This window comes from Tyto alba, unplaced genomic scaffold (genome assembly GCF_018691265.1).
Source record: "Tyto alba isolate M040663 unplaced genomic scaffold, T.alba_DEE_v4.0 Super-Scaffold_13, whole genome shotgun sequence".
In the NCBI taxonomy this organism is placed as follows: domain Eukaryota; kingdom Metazoa; phylum Chordata; class Aves; order Strigiformes; family Tytonidae; genus Tyto; species Tyto alba.
The window spans coordinates 14,555,651-14,578,331 of record NW_024881275.1 but is presented as its reverse complement, the minus strand read 5'-3'; the positions used below and the strand labels follow the sequence as shown (position 1 = coordinate 14,578,331).

The 22,681-nt window shown below is 40.9% G+C and overlaps 1 protein-coding gene across 8 annotated transcripts in view; it reads left to right on the top strand.

The window, feature by feature from the left end:
• MOB3B (MOB kinase activator 3B) overlaps positions 1 to 22,681 on the top strand; it is a 133,817-nt gene that overhangs the window by 85,426 nt on the left and 25,710 nt on the right. The window lies entirely within an intron of this gene.

The window sequence follows — 22,681 nt, the reverse complement described above, 5'->3', positions numbered from 1 at the left end:
CAGAGTCCTCATTTTTTCTAATAGTTTGGCTTTTGGAGTCTTACATTTTCAAATTGAACAACTCTTTTTCAGTCTTATATATGTTACATATTGTGATAATATAAATGTCACCTGCTAAATTTCTGGCCTCAGCCTACTAAATAGATGTTTACAAACTTTTCCAGTGATAACTGACTTTCACTCTTCTTCCAGCAATGAGAAAACAAGCTGTCCAGTGTCAGAGTCATATTTGCCTTCACCAAGGTACATAAAAACATTTCTGAGCACGTACCTAATTTATCTGCACCCCTGAAAATCTTCCCAGTCTCTAGGTTGTGTTGCTGGTCTGAAGTGGAATTGTACATGCATTTCTCTCCTGCTGTTGGGGAAGGAATTACTCTCTGAACCTGTCAAGATGTCTATATTCAGTACTGTTTGGTCTAGATCTGATACTATAAGTTACTCTGTTGTTGTGGTTTGAGCTCAGGGGGCAACTGAGCACCACACAGCCACTCACTTCTCCTTTCCCTCCCAGCGATGAGAAGGGAAAAATAAGTCAGACTGGGGATTCGAGATAGGGTAGGAAGGGGCAAATCACCCATTATGGTCATGGACAAAAGGCAGATTCATTAGGGCAAGAAAAAAAGAACATAGTTTTATTACAGACACTAACAACACATAACAGAGTAGGACAGTGAGAAGCATTGCCACATCTTGAGAGCACCTTCCCCCCACCCCTCCCTTCTTCCTGGGCTCAGCTCTGCTCCCGATATCTCTACCTCCTCCCCGCAGTGGTACAGGGGCAGGGAATGGGGGGTGCAGTCAGTGATGCTGCTTCTCCCATCTTCGGTGGGGGGAGCTTCCGGAACTTCTCCCTCTGCTCCAGCGTGGTCGCCCTCCCACAGGAGACAGTCCTCTACAAACTTTCTCCGACATGAGTCCCTCCCATGGGCCGCAGTGTTTCCTTACACTGCTCCATCGTGGGTCACCAACTTTCTCCAACTGGATTCCCTCCCACGGCTTCAGCCCTTCCGGAGCTGCTCTGGCGTGGGACTCCCCCGCATGCTGCAATCTTCCCAGCTGCTTCTTCCCACAGGATCCTGGCCTTCTTCAGAGACAGTCACCTTGATCATCCATGAGAGGTCCCTCCCAGGCCATAAATCAGTGTCTGCTCCACCGTAGATCTTCATGGGTGGCGGGGAGGGGGGGCACCCTGCCATCTCACCACAGGATACAGGGGGGTCTCTGCTCCGGCACACCTCCCCCCTCCTTTCTTCCTCCGTTTCTCCACTGACCTTGGTGTTCATGCAGCTGCAGCAACTCCTCCTCACAAGTCTCACTCCTCCTCTCAGGTCCCTTCTTAAATACATTATTGCAGAGGTGGAGTTGACTTGGATCTGGGGGAGCTTTAAGAAGCTTCTGATAGGGGGCCACTGCTGTAGCCCCCTCCCCTGCTACCAAAAAAACCTCTCCACTCACTCAAACCCAGCACACCTGTCAAAGTACTCTTACAGCTACTGGAGTACAATTCCAGATGGGAGTTGCACAGTACATCTCCAGTACAGCTCCAGGTTGGCAGATGAGAACAGGCCTCTTCACTTCCTAATGTGGTTCTGTGTAAATAGCTCCCTCGCAGCTCCAATGTAAAGGTGTTCCTTAAAGGCCATGAGTACAGCATGGAAGACATTGAGTACTCTTGGGGTTCTCAGGCCATGTGTGGACCCCCACAGAGTACTCTGTCCCTGATCCTGGCAGTTGGAGCTTCACTGGACTGAATTACAGAATCACAGAATCATTTAGGCTGGAAGAGACCTCTTGAGATCATCTACTCCAGCCTCCCTGCTTAAAGCAGGGTCATGTAGAACATGTTGTCCAGTCAATAAATGGAGACTCTGCATCCTTTCTGGGCAACCTGTTGCAGTGTTTGACCACCGTCATAGCAATCAGTTGTTTTCTTGTGGTCAGATGGTATTTAATGTTTTTTAATTTGTGTCCGTTGCCTCTTATTCTGTCACTGTGCACTATGGAGAAGAATCTGCCCCCTCATCTTCATTCCTTCCCATCAGGTATTTATACACATAGAGAAGATCCGCTGAGTCTTCTCCAGAGTGAAGAGTCCTACCTTTCAGCCTATCCTCATATGAGAGATGTTCCAGTCCTCCATCATATTTGTGACCCTGCGCTGGATTCAGTTCAGTTAAGTCCATGTCTTTCTTCTGCTGGGGAGCCCAGAATTGGACCCAGCACTTCAGGTGTGGCCTCACCAGGGTTGAGTAAAGGAAAAGATAACCTCTTTTGACCTGCTGCCAATGCACTTCCTAAGGCAGCCCAGGATATTGTTGGCCTTTTTTGCCATGAGTGTGTATTGCTCACTCACGGTCGGTTTGGTCTGCCAGAATGCAAAGGTCCTTGTCAGCAAATCTGCTGTTCAGCCCCTCAGCCCCCAGATTGTACTGGTGCCTTGGTTGTTCCTCCCCAGGTGTAGAGCTGCACATTTACCCTTGTTGAACTTAATGAGATTCCCCTCTGCTTATTTTTCCAGTCAGTAGAGGTTTCTCTGATCTGTGGCACACCCATCTGGTGTATCAGTCGCTCCTCCCACCTTGGTATAATCTGCAGACTTCCTGAGGGTGCACTCTGACCCATCATCCAGATCATTAATGAAAATACTGAACAGTATTGGCCTTGTGTCACAGATGAGTGATTTAGATCACTTAAACTATCACCATCAAAGGTATTATCAAAAGAGGTTTTAATATGATGTTGAAAAAATGTTACTTAAAAAAGTTCAATGGCAAGATTCACCTTATTAATTACTGCATGGAAGAAACATACAGAAGGAAATTGAATTGGAACAATTCACACAGAGACTGAAGATGCAAAGGGTAAGGAAATCCCTCCTGTTGAGTCGTGAGGTTCAGAGTCCTTATGGAGCCTAGGTACAGCTAATGCAGATGGCAAACTAGCCTGACACAGACCCTGCCAAAATGTTCCTCGCTGTAACTGGTGGATGGCAGCCCCCCTCTTTCAGAACCTCCTCTTGAGATCACATACCTGACAGAGAATCAGAAGTGCTGGAGCAGTGCTGGGAGACACAGGCAGGTGACTCTTTGGGGAGAGATAACAGAAAGTGTGGCAAACAAAATCAGTTATGATAAAAACTTCTAGTGTAGTGCATTATACACCCTTACTTGTTCAGAAAGTATGTCTTGGATGATAGACCTGTGTCTTGTAGGCAAAGAGAAAAAGATAGGATGGAAACATAGACTGAATCAAATCACAGATAAAGTTTGGATGATTTAAAACTGAAAATTGCCTTCACAGTAGTGTGGCTGATTGCAAAAAATACAGGATATTGAAGATCAGGCTTAGTAGTTACATATTAATTTGACTTTTTTTCATCTTAATTATAACGAAAATTCATATAAAGCTGTATTTTGACTTTCATAATATTCTTGAATAAAATGGCAGTGAACAATATCTTGTTTATATTTTGGCTTTGTTTGGCTGCTGCATGTCCCCAGCATTTTTCTCTAAAATGTCTACATTCATCTGGTCTAGATTTAATACCCAGATAGGAATTCAAATCTATGAACTTCTGCCACCAATCCTGGAGGCTCCCCTGGGATTGAGGTTTTGACATATAACCTATTTGTCAGAATATGATCCCAAAAATGCAAGCAGTTTGTCTTCCCATCTGAACTTCCAATACCTTTTGCTGAGCTAAATGGACACTGCTTTCTTTTTTAAACATCATATTGTTAATTCCTGGTGACTGAAACAAAGAAATGAGCATGGGGACTCTCGGCTACAAACTCCAGCCACTAATTCAACCAGCCAGCCTCTAATGGCTTTGGCAGATGGTTCTTTCTTAACATGACATCTTTAATGGCCCACTTCCCCTTGTTGTCCAGAGACAAGCTGTAAAATCATCTAATGGAACTTAAAGACACCTATTAAACTTTCCATCTGCATACCACATTTGAACTCCACACACTGCCTTGTTACTAACATGGTTTTCCCAAGAAAGACAGCCACAAACCTTACAATTTATATTTCAGGTTTTTTTGAACATCATCTGCATTTTGAATTGGGTTTTTTTTTTACTTAATTTTTTTTTTTTTTAAGCGGAAGTACAAAACTCTCTGAATGTTTACTTTTAGCTTTGATGGTCTGAAAGGAAAAAGAAGAGCTTGGAGTAGCTTTTAAAGTCTCAGAAATTATTAATGATTTGAGCATGTCAGTATGTGAATGCCAGAAATTAGAGAGTCATTGAAGAAACCTTGATCTCTGGATGCTCAGAATGTATAAGAGGCAGCATGTGGTTCAGAGCAATGGACAATCTCTGAATCTGAGGCCACACTTAGCATTAGCTGCCAGTGGTGTGGGAAACTTCACTGCCTGAAAGAATAAAGAGCAGTAGGAAAGTTGTAAGAGTTTTCTGTGATCTGGAAATTAGGAGGAGCTGTTTACAAAATTCTATATTGAGAGCACCAGATTAGTTCTCAGTGATGCCATACAGCTGTGAACTAAATTGAAATAGCAAAAAATGGTTAAACTGCCATGGTTCACTAACTATGAATAACTGCCAAAGACCATCAAGAAGGCCAAGGGATTATTAGTGGATGAGCTAACAGAACTAGGAGGAACAAGCCAGAGACAGCTGAAATAGATTATACTCCAGCTTCAGTGGCAACTGAAATTCATCTTTTCTTCCCAGAAAGAGCTAACCATTTGTGTTAATCTGGTGTTACTACAGGGAATGGGACAATTAACTTTCCTATTTTTGCTTTACTGTAGGAATTACATATTCAGTGTTGTCCTGTCGATCTGCCATGCTGGTGTGTTTTTTTTCTCTCTTGAAACAATTGACCCAAACATTATTTTTATTAGTGAAATCCATATCCTTGATTACCTTTTGTGTCTGTATTCATCTCCCTCTCCTCATACCCTGTATTTTTTCATGTGACCCTTTCCCAGCTGTATGACTACATTTTGGTTAGTCTAGATAACTGGTCACGATAACATGAGTATGACTATAGCCAGCAGAGCAGGTTTCAAAAAACTGTGTCTCTTTTCAATAGATGCATCATCACAGAGTCATTTGTTTGTGTGCATTAGTTTCTCTTTCTCTGGAAAATTTGTTTCAGGATGACTTCATTTTCTTTGATTCACTTTTGGCACCTTGTCACATAAACTATCTCGGTGTACCCCCTAATATGTATAGAGTTTTTTAAGAACCAACACAATTGAATAGCACTGTAATGAAGGGTTTTCCCTGTCAAATCCTTGTTCCTTATCTATTTTCAGTCAATCCCCATGAAAAAAGTGGTCTCTTGATCATGAAGCAATTATGATATTTGTATACTAAAAGCTACTTTGCAATGTTGAGACTGCAGGTGATATATGCAGAAAATACTGGCTACAAAAGGAAGCAAAGGGTACGAGTAAATAGTCAAATTTTTCTACTGTGGAACTGAAAAAGGTCAACCGTGGAGATCTAGGAACTGACGTGATGGGACTTCATTTGCTTAACACAGTCATACATAAGCTCGTAAAAAAGGGTGAGCAGCAAGGTGATAACATTTACTGATGTTATGAAGTTATTCAAGGTAACAAGACAGGGACTGACTTTGAAGGATTGCAGAAGGCAATACTTTGAGACAGTAACTGAGCAATAAAAAAGCAGATATAATTCAGTGTAGAAAAGTAAGAAGTGATGCCTGTGGGAAAACAGTCCTGGTTTCTGTGTAGAATGGTAGTCTCTGAGGTGACTGTTACTATGCAGACTAAGAAAGACAGTTCAGTGCCAACCAAATATTAATAAATATTAAGAATTACAAGGAAGTAAATTGGGAGCAAAACCAAAAGCATAATTACGCAATTGTATAAATCCCTATTTCTCCCACACCTTTTTGCAGTTCTCTCATCCCAGACATGTGTGCATGGTAAGCTGAAAATCTCCATTATGTTTGGCAGTGTAGTAGATCTTGTAGAGTTATTGATGTAGTGCTACATTGAGCACTGAATGCAATGGGCTTCCCCCCCCCACCCCACCCTTACTATCTGTGTTACTAATACTCAGATATTCAAGGGGGATAACAGAAGGTAAGAAATTTTGTAACACTGCAGTAAGAAATGTTTGTTACACTATGGCATCCCGTATAACTTGTACTTGTCACCTCATGTTGTGCACTGAATTATTTCAAGAAGCTTTACCGCTTTACAAAGGTAGGTGTTTAGCAGCCATGATGTAGTGCCGCAGCAGCTCTAGTTTTACAGGAACAAAGCAACCAACTTGTTTAAGAATGTTTTGGGCTTCTTGAAGTACACCTTCCTCCTTTGAAGTATTCAGGCAGGCAGTACATATACACATATGCCACTATAAAGTACCAGCAATAATAACCACAGAAATTTATGGGGTTTTTTTAGTGCTTGGACAAGTGCTTGGAATCATAGGGAATTCTGACCATAATTTTCCTGGGCTTCCATGCATACTAATTTTGTTGCAGGAGAAAGAACTGTCCTTAGGCATTTTATGTAGCATTCCAAAGGGAGTCTTTGTAAAGAGCCTTTGTAAAGCTTTAAGCAGGCAGTCTCACTGCAGAATAATTTTTCCATTTCTTCCCGGGGCTTGTATTTTTGTGGGGAACTACAGTTGTCCTTTTTGCAAATACTGTGGTGGAGCAACCTCATTGTTTTCCTTTCAAGTTCTGAACAGTGTGCATTTATCTACATGGATCACTCAGAAATCAGAAACCATTAATTTTCAATGTGCTGTAGTAGAAGTTAAACTTCATGGCAATTTCAACATGCACTGCTTATTGCAGGGGTTAGAAGTGTAAGGATAACCTCATGAAATCAGGTAGTTTGTCAGTCTTCACATGCAAATTGTGTAAACCAGACCAAAAGGTATCTAAGAAAAAATACTGTTTGATAGTTTTTTTCTGTTTTTTGTCAGAATAAGATGTTCAGAGTTTTCTCATCACATGAGAGAACAATACAAGTTGTAGGCAGACAAAAATACTAAATAAATTTACAGCCATAAGAAAATTCACAAAAAATAATAAAAATAATGAAGAAATTTGGTAAGGCATCAAATCCAAATCGGACTGTTAGACAAATAATTTGACTCTAGAAAGTTTTCTTTTATACAAGACATCAAGAGGAGTAGAAGGGCCAGCCTTCGAGGCTGACAGAATTAAAGAGAGCTTTGCAATCCACCACTTGCATGGAACAATATCTTGGTGTAAACATGAGAAAAATATAAAGGAAGTAGAGCAAAAGACAGAGTGAAAAAAGAAAGCAAGCACAAAACAGGTGGGACGTAACTTGCTGATTCCACAAAGCGTTACCTTTTATATCTAATATTAAGCCTGTGCTTACATCCACCCCTCTTCAGGTAAACTCCCAAGAGCAAAGATGTAAAAAGGGCAATGGTAGTATTAGGGAATCTTGGCATTAGCTGTCCTTACATTACATTTATTTTTTTTTTAAACTGACCCCCCAAGCTTTCAGACAACAGAAATGTGATGCTTTAATGGAATCGCATACTCAAAGAATAGTTTAGGGAGTTACCTTCAGAGGTCATGTTATAGCCTCTTTCCCCCCAAACTATGGGGTTTATAAAGCTATTAAAAATCAGAAGGACAGAAGTGATCCTTTTCTGTCACACAGAGGTTTTGTCAGGAAAATTAAAGAGGAGATAGTATTTCTGTGTTCTCTGTTGGAACACCTTAAATTTAACTGAAAACAGTAATTTAAAAGTAAATGAATCTGGAAGGTTGATCTGTATACTGACTAATGAGGCTACATATTTTGCACTTGGGTTTCTCTGTTTAATATTTCTAGAACTGCTACATGTTCTCCTTTTTGCACCAGAAAGTTCAGTGGAGATACTGAAGGTTCTCTTAGTAGTGCATCCTGAAAACATCTGTGCTGTAAACAGATTTTTTGAATTGTCAAGGTGCCACAATCATCTCAGATTCAGGGATCAATGCAGCCTTTATTCTAACCTGAAGTTTACTGCTAGGAAGGATGGAAAGTATTATGGATTGTACATACTACTTCATGACCTATACCAGGGAGATCTTTCTTTGTTTTATATTTATATGTTTGTATATATATATGTATATATACATATATATATATGTATGTATATTCTTCCATTTGCCTGGTTGTTAAGCGATACTCTCCACAGTAGTGGCAACACTTCTGTTGGAACTTACTGTCACTCAGTATTGGTCTGGGGGAGCTCTAAAACTGTAGCAAAGTTTTTTGTAAAGTACCATCCATAGCAAATTTTGAATGAATGAACACACTGTGGGGTCAGTGTGATGTCTCTGTGTGCTCTTCACTTATCTTGTATGCAAATGTAAACACAACTTAAAAGGCACGTTTTGAGTGATCCTTCAGTCTGTCTTATTAACTGAAAAAGAGTAGATTTTAAAATGAATTTATTTTGTTTAATCTTCTGAATTCTGTCTTTAGTGTTCATGTTTCAAACTTTTTTTCTGCAGAATCAAGAAGGCTCAAACCTTACATTTGATTTTGAGATAGATATTAAAAGATTTTGTGTATACATGTATATAAAACCAGCCCAATTTTTCACATAGACCAGTGATTACAGGTAGCTTAAGTGCTGCAAGAAAAAATGTCCATGTAGGAACACCTGTGATGGTGCCATAAGACTTCCCCATACTCGCTAAGGGAGCATGATCTCCTAAGCCCTTGGAGAGGTCTGGGCATAAAATCAGTCATTTTCAAATGTCTTGCAGCCTTCTCAGTGTTTGGAATATGTTGACCTTGCCCTGAGACTGATTAAGCACATTGTCCTGGAAATATTCCCACTGAAAATGTGTTCTGAATCAGGAACAGGAGTGCAAGACTAATCATGGTGATGCTTTCAAAGGAGAAATAAACAGACTAAGAATGACCTCAAATCTGTGGAGAATAATGCAGTTGTATCCATTGGGTTCAGGGTTAACAACTCAGTTTCTGTAAGTAGAAATTTAGAAACTCTACTAGAATGTGTAATAATGGACCACCTATACTGATGCAGTACTGCTGTTGAAAACTTTTTCATATTTACTCATTTTTTGTTAATACAGAATGTGATATACCTGGGAAACATGAGTGGTTTCCTCACCATGGTATAGCCAGTAAGTATGACTTGATGCAGAAATTAGTATGTGGAGTTCTGTGCCCTGCATATTGAGCAACACTACACTGAAGTACCAGTCTGTTATGGCCAAATGGAGTATAACAGACGTTTCTTTCTTCTTACCATTTCTGTTCTGTCTAGGTTTTTACCCTTAATATAGCATGTTTGTTGCAGGATTTTTTTGAACACAGTCTGTAATAATTTTTCTTTGAATGTCATTGTATTTTCCAGCACAGATCCATGCTGAATCTCAGTGGTGGGCTGCAAAGCCTCCTCAATACTTTCTCTTTTCCTTAGAGTCATGTATTAAATCTTAAATGTTATAGAGGAACCTGCTGGATCTCAGGGCATCCGCAAATAACTGCTTGACTAAAGAATATATTTTCTAAGTTCACAATTGTTCAGTTAGTGTTTTTGGAAATACATGTTTGAGATTAAGTGAGCCTATGTGAGCAGATGAAAGCACTGTATTGAAACTGTAGACATGTAACAACACATCACTAGATCCATTCCTATGCTTCCACTTCTCATGCAGTAGCCTCTTGCAGTGCACCAACAGTGTATACTATGCTGTTAATAAAAATTAAATGTTTTGCTCAGTGTTTTGCTCCTGTCCTGGCAGAACTATGTGATCCAAGCAGAGAAAATCGAGTACTTGGTCTCTGCAGACCATCCACCAGTTTTGTCTTATTACAGTTACTAACAATGAACTCCCTGCTGTGAAAATATATGAGTTTATTGACATTGTTCTTTGAACAGTCCCACTTCAACGGTCATGTTAAGCTGTTGCAGTCAGCAGAATCACACTGCTACTGCATTTATCTCTGAAATATGAGGAAAGGCACAATGCCTTGAGATGTGAATTCTAGATTCTCTGTGTCTTCTGTCATAGGTGGAGTTCTCCAGTATAATTAAAACAAATTGCACTCCATCAGACATTATTTCCATAACATTCAGCTTTCTGGAACATAACTAAAGGGTAAGTTGGCAGGCTGGACTATTCACTCTCATGAGGATCTAATGTTTTAAGACACACTGAACTGGAAATCCTGTGGGTGAGAAAAGGATTTAAGAGACTACTTGACACTCTCCTCAGGATTTTAGAAATCAAAAATATAAAAACGTCTTTTGTGAGTAAGCAGGAGGAAATAAGAAATCAATTTTTTCTAAGATTAATTCCTGTTTTTTGTTCCATGGAAGAGCAAGCTTGATCCCAGCACTTACAGTTACTCTTCAAAATGCAAAAGCAAAGCCCTTTTGAAAGTCTGTCCTTACCCCCCCAGCACACTACCTTGTCAGAACTCTGCTGATAGACATGGATCAGAGAAATGGGTCTATTGTAGTTTGAAGCTGCCCATGCAGTTTCTTGGTAGTCCTTTTTCAGTAGTGCACAGCAGACTTCACTTCAGGTGATAGTAGTTAATTTGTATTTAGCAGCACTGTTTGAGGTATAGGTGCTCTGCATCTTGCACAGTTCATTGGTGCTCAGAGCCTAAACACACAGACTCAAAGCCTTCAAGCCCAGAAGAGGTTGCAACGAGCACCTGTGCTACTGTGTGCCTCCTTTTTAAGGATGCTTAAGGATAGTTGCTGAGCCAAGACCACATTCACCCATCCTCCTGCTTTACAGACAGGAAATTTTAAGTGTCCAGTTACATAAAGTTGCCAACTCTCAAGTTTTACACACACGTTTTATCTGTCCTTCAATGTCTTAGCTTTCAGGCTGTGTTAGCTACAGTATGACCATATACATGTCCATAACCTTAAAAAGTGACTGATGTTACACACCGTATGAGCAGTGGCAGAGATCATGCAAACTTAAGTTAAACCTATACATAAGAATGTATAGACATTAAAACATTAAACATGAAGATAAATGAATGTTTGCTCCTCTGACGATTAATGTTAACATAGAGGTAGATCAGTCTCTTCAGCAAGAAACTGAGTAGTATATGTTTAGATCTATTATTGGAGTATTCATCTTTGCTAGTATAAGTGCATTTAGTCTTGCTGTAGATTTCTAAAGCTGTATAAAACCAACAAAAAATACCTGTAAATCCCACCTTCAGTTAAATTGTCCCTGCATAATGAAAACAATGTGGGGATCTGACCAGTATTTCAGTTATAGGGTAAAAGCAAAGGCGGAAGTGTAGATGGTAACTGTTATGTGTCTGAGGAGTGAAGTGCAGGTATATACTGTTTTTCTGGCATATATAAAAAAGTATTCTATTAATTTGTATGGAAACCAGGCAACCTAAAGGAACATTTTATGATTCTGTGTTTGAATTTCTTTGAGCCTTTCATATATGAAAATTAAGGCCTAGTGAGTGTTTTCTTGTTCTTCTTGTGAAGGAAATAAGTATAATTCCTGCAGACTAGCTTCCAACAAAAGATATTAAATTCAAATAATCTATGTCTTATTTTTCTTTCAGTTCTGTGACATTCAGTAAGCACTAAATGGAGTAACAGAAATTGTTTACAGGCAGTTTTCAAGACCCAAAGAAGAGTTCATGCAGCTGAAGCTGTTGCAATGTAAAAATGTTCTTTATATAACAGTTAAAAGTCTGTTGATAAGATGGTGTTTCCCGTAAGTAGTGAGGCCTGAGGTGTTTCTTCTAAAGGTAGTGTTTGAGGCTGTCAAAAGTCTTTGATATTGCAGGCTTTGGTGAGTGGAAATTAAATGAGATGTGGATTCAGGGAAGGATTCTGAGTGTATTAGCTCTGTTCAGTTAAGGAGAAAATTTTACTCTAGTGAAATCAGGCTGCCTCCCTTTCTCAGCTGAATTTGATAATACAGCAAATCAACTTATTTTTGGATAGTTATGTTTTAAAATATTTTTTTCATTTTCTTTCCTCAAAAACTTTTGGTCCACTAGTGCATTTGATTTTTATTTGACTCATTTTCATTCAAAATTTTTATTAGCAGATATGAATCTTGCAAAAATAGTTGGTGAAGGTCATGTTAATGCAACTTTTGCAACTGTTTCTGTAATTGTCTTCTGCTAGTGACATTAAAATAATATGCTGCTTAGCTTCATGATGCTTTAAAAGAAACAGAATACTCTTGCTCGTTGATCTTTCAGACTCATTTTCAGTCAAATTAGTGGTACAGCTTCTTTTGCTTTCCAGATACCAGATGGACCCCAAGGATTCTGAAGAGACAGATCTTATCTATTCATGACATGTTGGAAGAATCTGTTTAAATGATATAGCTCATTTGCATGGGCAATAGTAGGTTTTGAGTGCCTTGTAAATCCAAGCATCACTGGCCTATACTTTAATAGTAAAGCTAGCATTATAGGGGCATATGCAATCGAAATATTCAAATCCTCTTTATATGATTTTCGTTCCTGATTTGGAATTACATTGGATCCAAAACCTGTCAGTCAATGACAGCTTTTATGCAGGCTTCACACTGTGCTTGTGTGTGGGTGTGTTTGCATGTCTGTATTTGTGTGTGTGCACATTGCCTGCTAACATAACCTGAAATCTCTTGGAAAGTGCTATCATCTGTGAGCATAAAGTCCCAGGTACTCTGGCTCCTATTCCAGAATGATTTGAAATGGGTTTCCTTTTATGAGATTAATATGTTACTGCAAAATGCATAAGCACTTCCAGTAGCAGGACCTTACCCACTGGGTTACAGAGTCATGCTACGTCTTCTGCTGCCTTCTGGCATTGCAAGTTTCTTCCTTTCAGCACAGTAGCTTCAAGATGGCACAAAGAGTGCAGCTGCCCAGATTCATCAGCTTTCTATTGATAAACATAATTCCCTACAAAAGAGTAGGAGATTTGAGTATCCTTAGCTCTAGAAATAACAACAAAAAACCTGAGTGATATATAATGTCAGACAACACTACTGTTTCTGGCTCTTCTCTGAAATTATAACAGTCACCACTGCCTTTTGTACCGAACCTGATGCAACCAGTGAATACCAGGCATGTGCTGAGTGTTCCTTGGAGGAAAGCTGGATAACGTGTTTAGTGTTTGAACATCAGTTAGTGTTCACATGGGAGGGAGGGACAGACCTCTTCTGATAAGGCAGTTCTGAGAAAACAAGGGAAGCAAAACTTCGGGTGCCTGGGGAGGTTCTTGGTTGAGCAAGGGCATGGATTGGCAGCAACTGAATACAGAGTAGCTCAGGTTGCAGTTACACACTTCTGAAAAGTGAATCTGGTTTACCTCTCTGATGTTTGGGAGTAACTAAGTGTGCTGGCAGGGGGTTGCTTGCCTCTTTTTTTCCTCAGCTGATGGGTTTGTTCAATTTTACAACCCTTTAACAGTTGTAAAAACAGAGTAGTGAAAAGCATCTGTTGTGTTACCCCCAGATCCAGTGTTACAAAAGCAAAAATAGTTAAACATGTAAAATCAGATTTAAAAGCCCTGACTGGCTTTTGTCAGCCTGCAGTATTCTCTCCCAGGATGCCAGACTTTATTCCAGGCTGTGCTGTTGTAAATCAGGATTAACTCAAGCAAAATCAAGGACCAGGATTCTGTTCTTGGGGTTTTTTGTTCTTAGTTTTCTGGACCAGAACCTTCAATCTTCCACTAAACCTCCCTTGCAAGCTGCTAAATAATTGTCTTTCCCTATCTTAGGAAAGAGCTACATTTTCCTGGAGGGAAAAATAACTTATTTAAAACTTCACCTCCCCAAGGAACTATCAATATGCACCAAGGATATTCTCATACACATACAAAATTCCTAAGTCATCTATCAAAGAGCCAGAAAATGACTTGCATTAGGAGACGCAAGGGCTGTGATTTGAGATGTAAGAATTGCTTGAACGTTTCTTCTAACGGCCCACTGAAAAGGAATTTAGCATGGTAATTATCTGAAGAACGAATGTTTTTGTGATATTAACCTTTCAACTACAGTTACCTTGTTAATGTCGTGCCATGAGTTTTGGCATATGTAAGGCCTCAGCTTTTCAGTTAACTGCTGGAACATCTGTGTCTTGGGGACAAAAGGCTGCTTATTTTGTCAGATTATGAGTAAATCTCCAAGACCATGCTGCTTCCTGCTTCTCATAATGTTTCATATTGCTGCATCTTGCTGCATCAGTAAGCCCGAGAGGCGCCCTCAGAACAGCATGTTTCTTCCAGTGTCCCTGTGAAATGAATGGTAAACCAGAATATTTGTTTCATGAAGACATCAGAAGTCAATAGCAAAAGTAAAAGTCATGCTGGCCAGTAGTGCACTCGGCACAGAAAGCCAAAACCATGCCATTAACCAGAAATTGTCAGGCCATAGTAAGTAGTGTAGGAACAAAGCTATTAACAAAACTCTTCAAGGTGGGGATGAAAGTTTCTCCATTGATATCTTAGCCAGGCTCCAATGCTCATACATACTTCTTCCTTACGTTCACTCATCAGGTTAAAACTCTTTTCCCATCCTAATGTGTAATGTTGCTGTATTTTCTGTCCCAGAAAAGGCTGAGTTTTCTTCACCTGTACTACGGTTTTTGCTAATGCAGGGAGAGCTCTAAAGTCTTCTAATGGCTCTCCAAGCCTATTTTAGACTATGTATATATTAACGCTATACAAAGTTATTCAAATGCAATGCTCCAATAAATCTCATTTTGTTACTATGGTGAAGATGGATCTTCCAGGGCAGATGAGTTACACTGTCATACAACCATTACTCTGCAGCTTTTTATGGCATTCAGTGTTCTCATTGCCTTGAAGACCTACAAATCTATTCTAGTGGGTTTATCAGCCTGATTATTGTCTGGGGTAAAACTAGCCTTGGTTGGTACAGGCAACAAGAGTGTTCTGCTCTGTGGCATTGCAATGTTTCTCTTCTGTTCCTCTGCAGCAGCAGAAGCAGAAGTCATAAGTGATAGGGAAAAGGTCAGATTGTAGTCAGGAACACCCTTGTAAATTTGCTTAAAATCCAAGGAACTGGCTTACACGGTGCAAGGATTTAGGTCCCTCTGTCCTTGGATTTCAGGGAAAGTCAGTTCAGGTGCTTTGCGTACTTAGGTGTTTCACAGTATTTGCATTATAAGACACCTATTCTGGTGAAATTGTTAATTAAATGGAAAAATTTAGTGCCATCACCCATTTCTTGATATATAGCATCAGGGAGAGCTGTTGTTGATATTGAAGTGGTGCAAAGGCTCAAACAATGTTCTGATCTGTACCCTGTTTCATTTAGAGTTCTCTCAAGGATAGCACATGAGTACCTTTGTTGAAGAAGATCTGACAGTGCCAGCTGATTTATTCACTCAAAAGTAACTCTTAACTACTATAGGCAGTCCCATCTAAAAAGTGAAAATGAAACCATTTTGTTTAGAAAGCCATATAATCTCAAGTGTGTTTTCCTTTCTTCTGCTCTCTCCTATAAGAGAGCAAAAAGGAGGGCAGTATCAGGAGCATGTAGGTACATGGTAGTCTAGTTTATCCCTAATATTTTGCATCTATCTGTTTATTTATATGAGGAGCAAACTCCAGCAAAACTGATATTGTTTTCATTTACCCTTGAGACAGACACTTTCTTGACTAACACACTGAGATAACATTAAACATCTGCTTGGATAGTGATAGGTGTTTTTGCAGCAAAGCTTCCAGCAATAGCTAAGGGCATTTTCTGCAAATTTGTGTACTTGGGGCAGGGATAGGAGAAGGAAAACATGGAGGGAGAGAGGGAGGTTGAGAGGGAGGGAGGATTTGGTTCAGGTGCCTTCTCCAAATTGTTGGTTTCTAGTAACACTGTTATCTTATTCCTTATTAAAATAAATGAAAAAAATTCTTACTTTACCGGGTTGGTATGTTTTTATGCTGTGTTTGCAACAACAGTATAGTGTCAATCCTTTTGCCAATGGAAAAGGGAGTCTTTTTTCCCACATGTGTATTTTAAAAAAAGAATTAATTACCACTGTGGCTTGTAAAAGGATTTTCAAATGTTCAGCAAAATTTCTATGCACAATTGCCAAAGGGCTTACCAGCTTCCCTTGAGTAAAGCAAGACTTCAAACCACACAAATGCAGAAGGTCAAAACTGCTCATGCCTCTGGCATCAAGGAGATTTAGCTGGGCATTCACTTTCATTGCGTGTTACAGACAGGAGTGTGAGCCAGTCAAGAACCACATGCAGCATTACAGGCAGAAAGTCTGGGTTGTTCTCTCTGGTACCTCAGTATTGACTTTCTGGGACCATATACTTTCTGACTCTTGTCTGCAGATAATGCATCAGGCAACAAAGACAAACTGCATCATGATTTTCATTCTGTTGCCTCTCTAACCTGTGCAATTGACCTACTTCAGGGGAGCTTGTCATACACCTTGAAATAAAAAGATTCAAGATCGTCATATATCAAATGAGACAGACTTGTTGCCTGTTGCATTCATCTCAGACCTTTAGCTACCCTCCTTTATCCCCACCTAATTTAGTTTCTTTAACTTTTAGTATCTCTGTCTCATCCCACCATTTTTTTGCATCACACAAGGAACAGTTCTTGTATCGGCAGGGTTTAAATGAGGATGCTCATCATGGCATTAAAACATCTGTGTTTTAAACCAACAGACTATCAGCTTACTGGTAATCACTGCACAAGATGGTCAGCATACTTTTCCATGTTATTGTGACCAGCTTTTTGAACGGATAGGAGTCATAATATTGGTTTTGGGGAGTAAGTGTCATGAGAGGAGGGCCATGACAGTGTCTGCAATTGTCATGTATGTGGAATACTCAAAGAAATAAGACACCAGATCAGTGGTATGACTCACTTTGATAGCACTGTGCTATATGTCCGTTTGGTGATAAATGGATTAGTTCTGGATGCTCATTCCAGCACAGGAGCAAATCACCTGATAGCAAATGAAGAATGTGTAAGGAATGAAGTCGATAGCCTACAGAGAGCTTTGGGTATACGGCTATTTTCAAAGAGATGGAAGAAGTCTCTCAATTTTCTGATGGAAAAGAACTTGATAAATGGATCGGGCAAGTTGAGTTTTGGAAGTTGTAGAGTTCTGCTCATGTTAGGAGTAGCCTTTACTAGCAAGTCAACAGAAACAAAAAGGTCAAGGGAGTATTGAGAGGTTGGAGCACACGGGAAATGACATGATTGATCCCCTGTGCTGCTGCGGTGCATCTGTCACCAGGGTATATGGGTGCAGCTTTTCAGCAGGAGGAGGCTGTCTGTTAGTACAGCACTGGCAAGTACAGCACACACTCCAGAGAGGTATGGGTATAGTCATGCTGGCCATGTTTGTTATGGGTTATACCATGCCTATTTACCCCCCACTGAATTGTTTCACAATTGCATATATAACCCTGAGTTAAAGGAGCTCCTACTGTGTGATTTGGACATTTGAAAGCTCCTTGCACATTTCTGTGACATAATGGGGAGCTCTGGGCTTTTGAACACCAGGTTAACAAAAAGGACCTTTCTGTTACTTTCTTGTCACACAGCAACCCTGAGGCTCAGCCTGCAGATGAATCAAGGCTGCCAGTTCACTCATCCAGAAATACTTTTTTCCAGCAAGTAGCAGCTAGCTCAAAAATTTCAGTGTCATCCTTGTGTTTCTTTGCTTTTTAATAACCATAACACAGCATCTAATTTGGTAACTTGCAGATAGTAAGATAGCCATCTTTCTTCTCGGAAATTTTTTTCACTGTTAAAAAGAACCCGAAGTTTAAATAAATACTTAACAAGTCAAGGATGTAAATCTAAGCTAGTCTGTTCCCAAGAGCCACTTGTAATGATTATGTTCTGTGGTTGACTTATTTATAACAGTTGCAGTGGGAACAAAACACTAAGCCAAATTCTGACCTCAGAATATAAATCTAGAATCATTTCACCGAGTTTTTACATTTTTATGGCATTACTTTGGATTCATTCTACTGTAAATGAGATCAGAATCTGTTCTGTTGTATTAGATTTTTTTCCCCTCCAAGATTGCATTTCTATCATCCTTTTGTATAATTTTGAACACAAATAGCAGCAGAGTGTATGTTTAAAGTAGTGCTGCAGCCACTTCCATATGCTCATCTGTACCTTGAGGCTGACCAGACTTTGGCCTCCTCTGTACTCTGCAGGCAGTCTGGCTGGCAGGCTCTCCCAGGCTGAGGAGACTAGCTCACTGCGCAGCTACCAGTTGCTTTCTGTGGTACAAGGAGGCACTTTTAAACTATTGAGGACACTGTGTCAGTTTGTGAACCAGTTTTGCAGGAAAGAGAGAGAAATCAGAAAGCCGTTATGGGTTCTGCCATACTGAGGTACTAAATCTGTGGTAGCAGCAATGTTTCACTGTTCATTTAAGAGTAAATGAAACAGAGATAACTTTGCAAAATGGAGAAGTTCCACAAAGGCAAATGATGAGGAGCAGTGGGAACACTGCAAGATTATTATGCAGCCTAGGCGGTTCTGCACCAGCTTTTTTTTTTTTTTTTTTGCTGTGTTATTTATGTGTCCTCAAATTTACTGCTTAACACATCTAAAAAGCTGACAGATGAAGGTCCTCTCTCACAGCAGAAACAGTGATCTATGGCATTTGCACTTACTGCCTGTAACTGTTAAGTGGGAACATGGGCTGCAGAGAAGTTAACGGACTTGTCAGTTGGTTTAGTCAGTTAATACAGAAGTATGGATTTCTTCATTACAGTAACATTCTTCAGTAACAATCATATGTCAGACCATGGAAGATGAAACTAATTATTCCCCATTTTGGGACATGCCTGTTCTGGATCAGCAGAGTGTTTTCAAGAATTCATCTCTTAGTTCATTGAATCAGCTTGCAGGGATAAGTGCCAGCTATTCCCCTTCCCCCTTTTTTAAGACTTAACATTTTCTTGGGTATATTTTAAAAATCCTGATTTGGGTAGCTTTTGCAAAAATGTAAAACAGGCTGCTGCTATAATCATTCCTGAATTTAGCCATGCTCTGATAACTGAAATGTGATCCCCATGGTTAATAAGCAACTAAGTGTGATTTCTGTTATGTTTTTTGATAGATTCTATTTATTTTGCTCTTGGAAGTAACAGCAATCATTTTATTATAATCCAAGTGTTTGTCTTATTACATGGAGTTTTGATTTAAATATTGGCAAGACATCTGTAAGTATTACCATTTCCATAGTTCAACTATGTCACAAGTGGGGTCCCCCAGGGATCAACATTGCGCTGAACTCTGTTCAGTGTCTTCATAAGTGATCTGGATGATGGGATCAAGTGTACCCTGATGAAGTTTGACAATGGTACCAAACTGAGTGGGAAGTGGACATTTTGGAAGGGAGAGACACCCTGCAGAAAGACCTGGGTAGGCTGGAAGAGTGGGCTAAGAATAGCCTTATGAAGTTCAACAAGACCAAGTGTAAGGTCTTGCACCTGTGAAAACACAATATAGGAGTGCAGCACAGGCTGGGATCTACCATGCTGGGGAACAGCTCTGTGAAAACGGACCTGGGGGTCCTGGTGGACAACAGGCTCAACAGGAGTGAAGAGTGTGCTGCAGTGCAAAGAAAACCAACAGGATGCTGGATTGTGTCAACAACGGTGTCACCAGTAGAGATAAAGAAGTCATTATCCCACTCTACTCAGTGCTTGTCAGGCCACACTTGGAATACTGTTCCCAGTTTTGGTGCTTGCTATACAAAAAAGATGTGGACAGGCTGGAGAGGGTCCAGAGAGGGGCCACAAAGATGATCAAAGGACTGGGAAGCCTGCCGTATGAGGAAAGGCTGAGAGAGCTGGGTTTGTTCAGCCTTGAGAAGAGAAGGCTTAGGGGTGACCTTATCACCAGATTCCAGTATTTAAAAGGTATCTGCAAAGAAGATGGAGACACCCTTTTTACAAAGTCACGTGGAAAAGACAAGAGGTAATGGCTACAAGTTACTCCTGGGGAGCTTCACATTGGACACAAGAGGAAAATTTTTCACAATGAGAACAACAAGCCATTGGAATAATCTCTCCAGAGAAGTGGTGGATTCCCCAACACTGAAAACATTTAAGATTCAGCTGGACTGGATGCTGGGTCATCTTGTCTAGACTGTGCTTTTGCCAAGAAAGGTTGGACCAGATGGTCCTTGAAGTCCCTTCCAACCCAGTATTCTGTGATTCTGTGATTCTATCATGTCGCAGTTCATGACTTGAGTGTTTAGCCCTCCTCCATGCCCTTCGACTGAGATGAATGGATGTGACAACCAAAAGCAAATATTTTGTAAGGAAATAAAGTAGTTGTCCTTTGATAGATGTAGCTATTTCTCTGGTCCCTGGTTTGTACATCAGGAGTAAGAAGGGCTGCACTACATCTCTAAAGCTACTTGAAATTATATCAAAAGTATTTGCCTCTGATGAACCCAGTACAGACCAAAATAAACTAAGACACTTTTCCACATTATCTGCACCTCAACAGTGGCAAATGTAGATGCAGTTCAAGGATACACTGAGCAGGACACTTCTGCATGCTGATGTGTTTCTCCGCTTGCATGCTAACAGACACAGCAGTGTTCACATCTGCAATGGATATACCCTGGTAGCTCCTTGGCACAGGAATCCAAAATAGGGCTATGTTTCTGTTGATGGGACCCAGACTGGTTACAGCCACAGTTGACAATTTATGTAATCTGCAATAAAAAGTCTGTTTTCGGTGTGGAAATTCTCACTAATGAACATCCTCCTCAATGAAACTGGGCAATTTGTCCATTAATTCACCACTCTTATCAGTGCCGAGAAGTATTCAACAGGAGACTAAAATTTAAAACTAGAAAGCTTGCAGCAGTTTTAATTTAATATCTCCGCCTTCTTTGTACAAATGATAAACATCTTCCTTGTTGAAAGTATCAGCTCAGCTTTTAGGGAGTATGGGACCGGTTAGGTGTGAGGTTTATTTTTTTTAAAAAAAGAAGCAGTAACTACAGTTACATAGTTCAAATCTGACTAAAACATGATCTGTAACTAAAGAATCAGGAGGATGTGCAACAAAGCAAAATAGCAATAGAGTTTCAAGCATAGCACTAGAGTCATCATGTCAGAGGCACGATCATAGGAGATAAACCCTTCAGCTTTTGGGGGCAGCTCTGTGCTACACAATGCCATGCAAGATCAACCTTTAATGAAGGGCAGTGTCCTGGGTTGAGTGAGTGGTGGAGTTTTTTGGTCGCAGGGGAGGGGGCTATAGGGGTGGCCCCCTGTGAGAAGCTTCTCGAAGCTCCCCCAGCTCCAAGTCAGCTCGACTTCTGTTTGGAAACTGAGCCCATCAGCTGCACCTCTGCGATAACGTATTTAAGAAGGGACGTGGTGACGTGCAGTGGGACTTGTGAGGAGGAGTTGCTGCAGCTGCATGAACACCAAGGTCAGTGGAGGAATGGAGGAAGAAAGGAGGGGGGAGGTGTGCCGGAGCAGAGACCCTCCTGTATCCTGTGGTGAGACGGCAGGGCGGCCCCCCCCTGCCACCCATGAAGATCTACGGTGGAGCAGACATTGATTTATGGCCTGTTGTTCCTGCTCGGATGATCAAGGTTCTGTGCCCGAAGAAGGCCGGGGTCTCATGGGAAAAGGTAGCCCCACTGCTGTAATTCAGCACTGGGAGGATTGCAGCATGCGGGGGAGTCCCACGCCGGAGCAGCTGGGGAAGGGCTGCAGCCGTGGGAGGGAATCCAGTCGGAGGAAGTTAGTGACCCATGACGGAGCAGTGTGGGGAACGCTGCGGCCCATGGGAGGAACTCATGTCGGAGAAAGTTTGTGAAGGACTGTCTCCTGTGAGAGGGGGACCACGATGGAGCAGGAGGAACAAGTTTTGGACACTCCCCTCACCGAAGATGAAGGAAGTGGCAGCGCTGACTGCACCCCCCATTCCCTGCCCCTGTGCCCCTGGGGGAGGAGGTAGAGATATCGGGAGCAGAGCTGAGCCCGGGAAGAAGGGAGGGGTGGGGGGAAGGTGTTCTCAAGATGTGGCAATGCTTCTCACTGTCCTACTCTGTTAAGTGTTGTTGTTAGTGTCTGTAATAAATGTATGTTCTTTTTTTCTTCCCCTAATGAGTCTGCCTTTTGCTCGTGATCATAAAGGAGAATTTTTCCCCATCCCAGTCCTATCTCGAACCCCAAGCCTGGCTCTCTGTCCCTTCTCATTGCCGGAGGGGAAGGGAGAGAGAGGTGCTGCATTGTGGTTGGCTGCCAACCAGGCCTAAACCACAACAAGCAGTTTTGAAGGAATTATTGGTGCCACATTATGGATGCCTCGCTGTTTACTTGCAAATGTTGCTTTTGCTGCTGCTTTGGAGTCTCCAGCTACAAAGTGGTGTAACTTCTAAAGTATTTCGGAAGAGTTGTTCCTGTGTCTCTTCAAGAGTTTTTCTATTAAAAGAGCAATCAGATTGGTATGCGTAACTGGGAGGAAGGTGAAAACAAATGGTTCTGTCCTTCAGTCAGTTATTTCAAATTCATTATTAAATTTGATGCCGTGAAATGCCACTGTTGAATAAGATTAGCAGGAAAGTGTCTATCACTTCTAGGATGAGCTCTGTGTGTATCAGTAAGGGGAGCAGCCATCTCAGGATGTAAAGGCATTGATGTTAATGAGACAAGGCGCACTACAGTGAA